This window comes from Egretta garzetta, unplaced genomic scaffold, assembly GCF_000687185.1.
Source record: "Egretta garzetta isolate BGI_Z169 unplaced genomic scaffold, ASM68718v1 scaffold47, whole genome shotgun sequence".
In the NCBI taxonomy this organism is placed as follows: Eukaryota; Metazoa; Chordata; class Aves; order Pelecaniformes; family Ardeidae; genus Egretta; species Egretta garzetta.
The window spans coordinates 1,504,405-1,511,995 of record NW_009260179.1 but is presented as its reverse complement, the minus strand read 5'-3'; positions in this window follow the sequence as shown (position 1 = coordinate 1,511,995).

The following is a 7,591-nucleotide window of genomic DNA, read 5'->3' as shown; positions in this document are numbered from 1 at the left end:
ATCTGTATAGTTATCTGCTTATTTTTTATTATGTTCAATATAGAAAACATTATTCTATTGGGATTATGATTTTTGATACAGTCCTACAAATTCTATACAGAACATGCATTAAAAGATAATGATAATGGGTTACAAGGCAATAATGGTAAATTGACAGGACCAAACAAAAAGCTACCCAAAACAGCGTTAACCTTTGTTGAAGCTAATTATTACAACATAGCATTTACTGAATAAGTAATGATGAGAAAATTGTCTAAGGTATACTCATATTACTTTGCAGTACAAATTAACAGTGAGATTTCTGACTGACATGCTGGTTTTTGCTTACCTTCAGTCCATAGTATTGCTTATTGCAAATATATCAGATTTAAAAGCAGACTGCAAAAGGATTATGGATAATAAGCTAAAAAATACTGGATATGTATATGAAATCTATTAATACTGTATACACAATAATATGTTACATTTTACCTGTTTAAGAAGTGTTTGTTTCAAACATATTTTCAAAGCTGGCAAAGTCTAAAAGCAGCATTTTCAATATTCAACATCCAACATCTGTTATTTTATAGTCTTAGAGAATAAAGATTCACAGACAGGATCTTAGTAGAACTGAAGGATATAGATGCTTTTTTAAATAGGCAAGATCTAAAACCAAATGGGGTTTTACAGAGCCAAAGGCAGTATTTTGAATGGCATCTTCAAATGAAGGGGAGCACAGGTGTGGCAGCTTTAATGCAGGTAGGAAGGATTCCAGTGTAATCAGCATTCCACTTTTAGCCAAATTACAGATGTTCAACCCAACAACAAGAAGAGGTAGGGAACTTTATTTATTTGTAAACACACATACACATATCACTATGTACATAGTAAATAAAATTTATTTATATAATTTGAAGCACTTGCCTGAAATAAGAAATTATTTTCCATGTTCTTAACATTTCTTGTTTTCTTAATTTTGCACATAGACTTCATAGACAATGTGCTACATGTAGTCATGGAAAGAATGCTTTTATGAGTTTTGGAAGCATCTGTCAGCTATCTTGAAGTTTATGTGTGTTTTTACTTTCCTGTTTATGGGGAAAGAAATTGCACTTTACAAGACAGGTAAAAAAAATAACAGAATGGTTAATTACTAAAAGAAATGTTCATTAATAATTAATAGCCAAAAATGTGTTTGTGAAAATATATTTTATAAATAATTATGAAAAAATATTTTAATTGAAACATCTCATGTAAACTGAAATCATGGTGGATTTTGAAAAACCAAAGTTTTCTGTGCCTGTTTATATTATTCATAACAAAGCTTTCTCACTCATTTTTAATAACAATTTCTTTTACTACTAATAGATTTTTTTCTTCTTCATTTTCTTTCTTCAAATCACCTCATTCAGATAATAAAATGTATACTTTAAAGGGATGCATCTCTTGATTTCACAGCAGTAATTGTGTATGTAAGGATAGTTCTGTATATAAATAATTTATTGAATCTTTGTTATGTGCAAGTGATCTTCATGTAAAAGTTCAGCAGAGAACACAAAATCCTTAATGCTAGACACAGTATTAGCCAGTTAACAGATCTTACTTATGACTGAAAGGATTGGATTGGAAAACATCAGAAATAAAATCCAGTTCTTATCGGTAAAATTGTTATATATTTTGTTATAATTTGTAATAAACAACAGAAGTAGTACATAAAAAATCCAAGTGAAATAAATAAGTAATGGGTAACTTGAAATACATTATGAAGCTGTATTTCAGAACTATATTTGCTAACTTTCTTTTGGCTTGATGGTCAATGTCAATATCAAAGATAGAATGTTTGGTTTTGCTGTTCATTTTAATAACAAATGAATGGATCACCAATAGTTCTGAGAAACTGAGCTTTATAAATGCGATTTAACAAAACAATGCTCTGGAATGATGGTATGTTTTTGAGCGATTGGTCTTCAGTTGTATTAGATCGATGTCCCTTCTGCATTTATGCTAAAAACATGTATTTTCTATCTCTGTAATAAGTAGAAATCTTTAGCTTTAGACATTCATGAGGTCAACAGATGTATAGAGAACTGCAATATATGTAGTCTGCTGCTCCGTAGGGCAGCCAGTTGATTCTTATTTAACTCCGAAAGAGCGTGCAAAAAACAAAAAGGGAAAGCAGATTAAAACACTATTTCCCATGTAAGTGTCCACAAATTAATAATCCTAGATATACTTATGTGTACAGAAGTTGGTATTTTCTGCCGAATTACCTTATTCTATTTAGATAATTATACATGATTACCCCACAAAAAACAACGTGATTAGAACCTGGCAGCTGTATCAGGAACATCACAGTCTTTGATTGAAACAGTCCTGACAGGAAAGGGGTATAACCAACAGTAGCCCAGCCTTTGGACTCCACTGCAATCAGTTACAGGGAGGCCAATACGAAAAAATCTTATTCTTGCTCTGTTCCAGAGGTTTTTAATAGTTTGAGGTGTGAGTAACAGTTCTTGTTAAATTAATGGTTCTCTGTAGAATGAAATAACCAGGTTCCCACTAGGTTAGGTGTTCAATACTATGTAGGTATTTTTCACAAAAAACTTCCATCTTGAACTGCTTGTAACAATTTAATTGCAATATAATAGAAAAGCACTCTTACTATGAATAAAAACACAGGCTATGTAATGGGTGTAAGTGTCAAGGTGTTGGCAGCCAGCGGGGGCTTGCAGCAGTGGCCTCTGTGAGAAGAGGTGTCCTGGTTTCGGCTAGGATAGAGTTGATTTTCTTCATAGTGCATGGTGCTGTGTTTTGGATTTAGTACTAGAAGAATGTTGATAACATACTGATGTTTTTAGTTGTTGCTAAGTAGTGCTTAGACTAGGCAAGGGCTTCTCAGGTCTCAGCTCTGCCAGGTGCACAGGAAGCCGGGAGGGGGCACAGCCAGGACAGCTGACCCAAACTGACCAAAGGGCTCTTCCAGACCATATGACGTCATGCTCAGTATATAAGCTGGGGGAAGAAGAAGGAAGGGGGGGATGTTGGAAGTGATGCCGTTTGTCTTCCCAAGTCACCGTTATGTGTGATGAAGCCCAGCTTTCCTGGAGATGGCTAAACACCTGCATGCCCATGGGAAGTGGTGAATGAATTCCTTGTTTTGCTTTGCTAGCATATGCAGCTTTTGCTTTCCTTATTAAACTGTCTTTATCTCAACCCATGAGTTGAGTTTTCTCACTTTTACTCTTCGCATCCGATTCTCTCCCCTGTCCCATTGTGGGAGCAGTGAGTGAGCAGCTGTGTGGTGTTTAGTTGCTGGCTGGTGTTAAACCACAACAACAGGCCATGGCCATAGCCCGTTCCAGCAACAGACCCACCGCAGCGCACAGCTGAGCCCATCAGTCAAGAGTGTGGCAACTCTGGGAAAACATGTTTAACATAGGGCAAAACACTGCACAGGCAGTGAGGAGTGAGGAAAAAAGTATGGGAAACAACCCAGCAGACACCAGGGTCAGAGAAGGAGGAGGAAGAAGTGCTCCCAGGTGCTGGAGCAGAGATTCCTCTGCAGACTGTGGGGAGGACCATGGTGGAGAAAATACCCACCACTGCAGCCTGTGGAGAACCTGACACCAGAGCAGGTAGATATTCCCTGAAAGAACTGCTGCCTGTGGAGAGCCCATGCTGGAGCAAGTTCATCCTGAAGGACTGCAGTCCATGGGAAGGACCCATGTTAGAGCAAACATGAGGGAAAGAAGTGGCAGAGAGGTGCTGTTATGGGCTGAATGCAACCCTTCACTCCTGTGCCAATTGGGGTGGGAGGTAAAGGAGTTGGGAATGAAGGACTGAAGTTGAGACTGGAGAAAAAGGCAGGGCAGGGGGAAGTGTCTTAATTTTTTGTCTTTGTTTCTCACCATCCAACTCTATTTTTAACTGGCAATAAATTAATTTTCCCCAAGTCAAGTCTGTTTTGCCTGTGACAGTAACTGATAAGTGGTTTCCCTGTCATATCTTGACCCACAAGCATTTCCATCTTATTTTCTCCCCCTGTCCTGTTGAGAAGGTGGATTGAGAGAGTGGATGGGTAAGCGTATGGCAGCCAGCCAAGGCCAATCCACCACAGGTCACTACTAATATTTTGGCCTTGTCAATAAGTCACTTACATCAGTGGTTTTGTGTTAGTTCTAATTTATGTTTATATGTTTTAAAATTCTATAAAACTGTTCCATAGATGAATTTTCATTTTCTGTGGGATATCTAGGAAACTACAAAGCATTTATAAAATGTATTCTCCTAGATATTTAACAATAAAATTTAATACTTCATTATTACTTTCTAAAATGGTTGGTGAGTCCACTTGTTCAATGTAAAACGAGGTATTTTGTAACTATGATTTTGAAGACAGGATACAGAAGCAGTGTTTGACAAGAAATTAATTCTATCTGGTTCACCTCTCTGTATGATCTTCCTTAGGCTTTTCGTATGAGATGCACCCAGGAAGCTACTGGACTTTGTGAATATTAATGAATATACCTCAAAATTTCTACCTCCTAAGAGACAATAAAAATATGCAGTATTACAGCTAACAAGTGTATTCCTGTGGGCACTAAGGATTTGATTTAATTTATTTAATTGGAAAATTAAAGGAAATAAAATTGCAGTCCCCATGGGTAAAGGATTTGAAATACGCTGATAGTCTGTTCAAAATATAAGAATTCCCGTGACACAAATATAGATTAAAGCATCATAAATAGTAGGTCAGGCTGTAATCCCATTTACATGACAGTAAAGCTGGAATAACAAAGTGAAAATCAGTAAAGTCACTTTTCAGTGTCCATTATCATACACATCATGTAAGTTTAAATACTTAATGCAAGGCTTAAATTTCAGTCATGCTAGCAAGACATATTTAATCATTATTATTATAAACATAGCATATAGATACCATCTCAAAAACTGTGAATAACTAAAAATATAAGTTCCTTTAGTGTTTTTTTTAATATTCATTTATTAAAACCCCATGTTTTAAAAATACATTCATGCATAAAATTAGTATTCATTTTGAAGCCTTTTTAGTTAATCAGTTAATATCTGGCAGTCACAAGAAAGCACACAGACATTATCTATGTTGCAGTATTAGTTGAGCACTGATGAGAGACTAAATAGCATGGAATTGTTTTTATGTGTATATATTGAGTCATGCCTGACAAGTTATATGGCAAAACTCAGTCTTTCAAAAAGCCTGAGGATTTTTTATATTACTATTAGTGTTGCTATATCTGCTACATCCCTAACTGAAAAAGGTGGAGAAGCTTAGGGCTTAGTTTTGTTCTTCAGTATCTCTACCAGAGTTCATGTATAACAAATAGGGATCTCTGTTTAACATAATATCAGACTGAATTTGCGAATTTGTAGCTAAAAGTCAGATTTCATTAATTATATAGTCACTATAGAATTTAAAGAAATTTCCAGAAAACATGGCAGTTAGTATTCAACCACTATCATGGTTTCCAACAATGAATGTCAGAGCTGTTTAAGTTCATCTGCCATGCACATGTAGAAAGTGTTTAAAGTCCATTATCTAGAAGTCCTAGACAGACTAAAAACTGTTGAGGAAATAGTGGTTTATCCAAAGGCTGCGAGCAGCAAAGAGGCAGTTAAGAATCTTAACTTCTATTACTAGGATGAAGTAGATGAAAGTATGTAGAGAGAGTTTGTATTAATAAAGAAGTCTCAGTGGCTCCCTGGGAATATTTATATTGAAGAAAACATTTTAGATTCCCCAGATATATTGGTGAATAGTATTTGCAGTCACACTGAAATGATAATTCCATTTCTTTTATATGTCCCCAGCACTATGAGCAGAAATTATATAAACATGATCTTCAGCATAGATTTACCATAAAATGCATTTAATTATTTTTTTCTCATGTTTCACTTTTTCTCCATCTTGGTTTTCCAGTCAGTTTAAAACTTGGTATTTTTAATAGGGTGTTTTCTGATATGCTTTATTCTAATCAGAGAGAACAGATTTTGTGGCAGGTTTATGTTGTAAAACATTTAATGCAGGAACTAATAAAGCATGATATGTGCCTTAGGAATTAAGGGTGATAGTGGTGGTTCATGTTTAATTTTTTTTCCAAGAAAAGAAACAGGCTGAAGAGTGACCTGCAAACTTGGCAACAGTGACCTGAGGAATATCAGCTGGAGGTTTATCTTTCTTCTAATGCATTATTCTTTTCGTAACTTCTTTACAAAATAATGATCAAATTGGTCTAATAATGAGATGTATCTCATTTTCTTGGAGCTTCTTGATTTTCTTTTATACAAGAGGATGCTGGTTGACTAATTTTAATCTAAAGGGAGAGAAAATGTATAATCACCCTAGTCTAACAAGAAGTTTACATTTAAAAAAAAGAAGTTTTCACCAGTATCTCAATGGTATTAGAGTGTTTAAACAACTCAGAAGCCTCTCAAGTATGTTCCATTCCTTTTGGAAAACAATTTTCTGGCCTTTTTGAAATGAAGGAACACAAAGTTTCAAGGAATTTTGTCATTTCACTCACTCTTACTTTGCTTCCCAAGGTGGAAAATAGATGCACTGAATTTCACTTTATGCATACAGCTTTTAGAATATTTCTACTTTTGCAGTCCCACTAGACATGCCTTTAGAAAGATCCTTTATTTAGATGCCTCTTTGCTTCTAAGATACCCTGATAAGTATGAAGCTCACATACTCCTTGTGTGTGACAATTCCCAGCAGCTTCTCATGATGTATTTTGTTATCTTAATGGCTGTGGTTTTGTCTCAATTAGCTGTGTAGCACTACGGTGGTTCTGGCACTAGGGAAGACAGTAAGGTTATTAACTTTTTTACCTCATGCTGACTGAAAGTAAAAGCTACATTTTTAAGAAATATTTATGAATAAAAGTTTATCATAAAATTTCTTAGTGAAATTCAAGCACGATCATTTTGAATGCTTAAATTAAAACTGACAATATTTCTTATTATATCATAATCTCTTTTTTAGAAAATCAAGATCTGATTTTACTGCAGATAGTTTCTACTAGTAACTCCAGAGATCTTTGAATCAGATCATCGTAAGAAGAAAAATAGGTACTTTTGCTAGTGGTAGACTATCAGAGGCAAACATGGTCATTCAGTAGCAAAGCTCCTGAAACATTGTACCTCTGCAATGCAATAAAGTAATTCCTTTTTTTTTTTCATAAGATAAGATAACATAACATAACAGCTTGGTATTGTTCTTTAAGTAGTTATGAAATCTGTAAGTTGAAAGATATTTGTGATCATGAGTTATCTGGACTTCTATGAGAAACATGTACCATGTACCCTTAGCCGCAAATTGGTGTGATATATGTGCCCAAGCACTGTTTGTTAGTCAATGTTAGGAATATTTCACCTTTTTAAACAGGTCTTGGAAGTTCTTGTTCTTTTGCTAAAAATGCCTTCTTCCAATGTGAAGTTACCTAATCTATTCGAGTGTGTGTATGCTGTTCAGTTCTGTGAGGGTGATACTTGCCCTGGGTGAGTTTGCACTATTGAACTTAATACAATCAATGGTTGATTGAGGCTAATTGCTCTTAGATATTTAGCTACA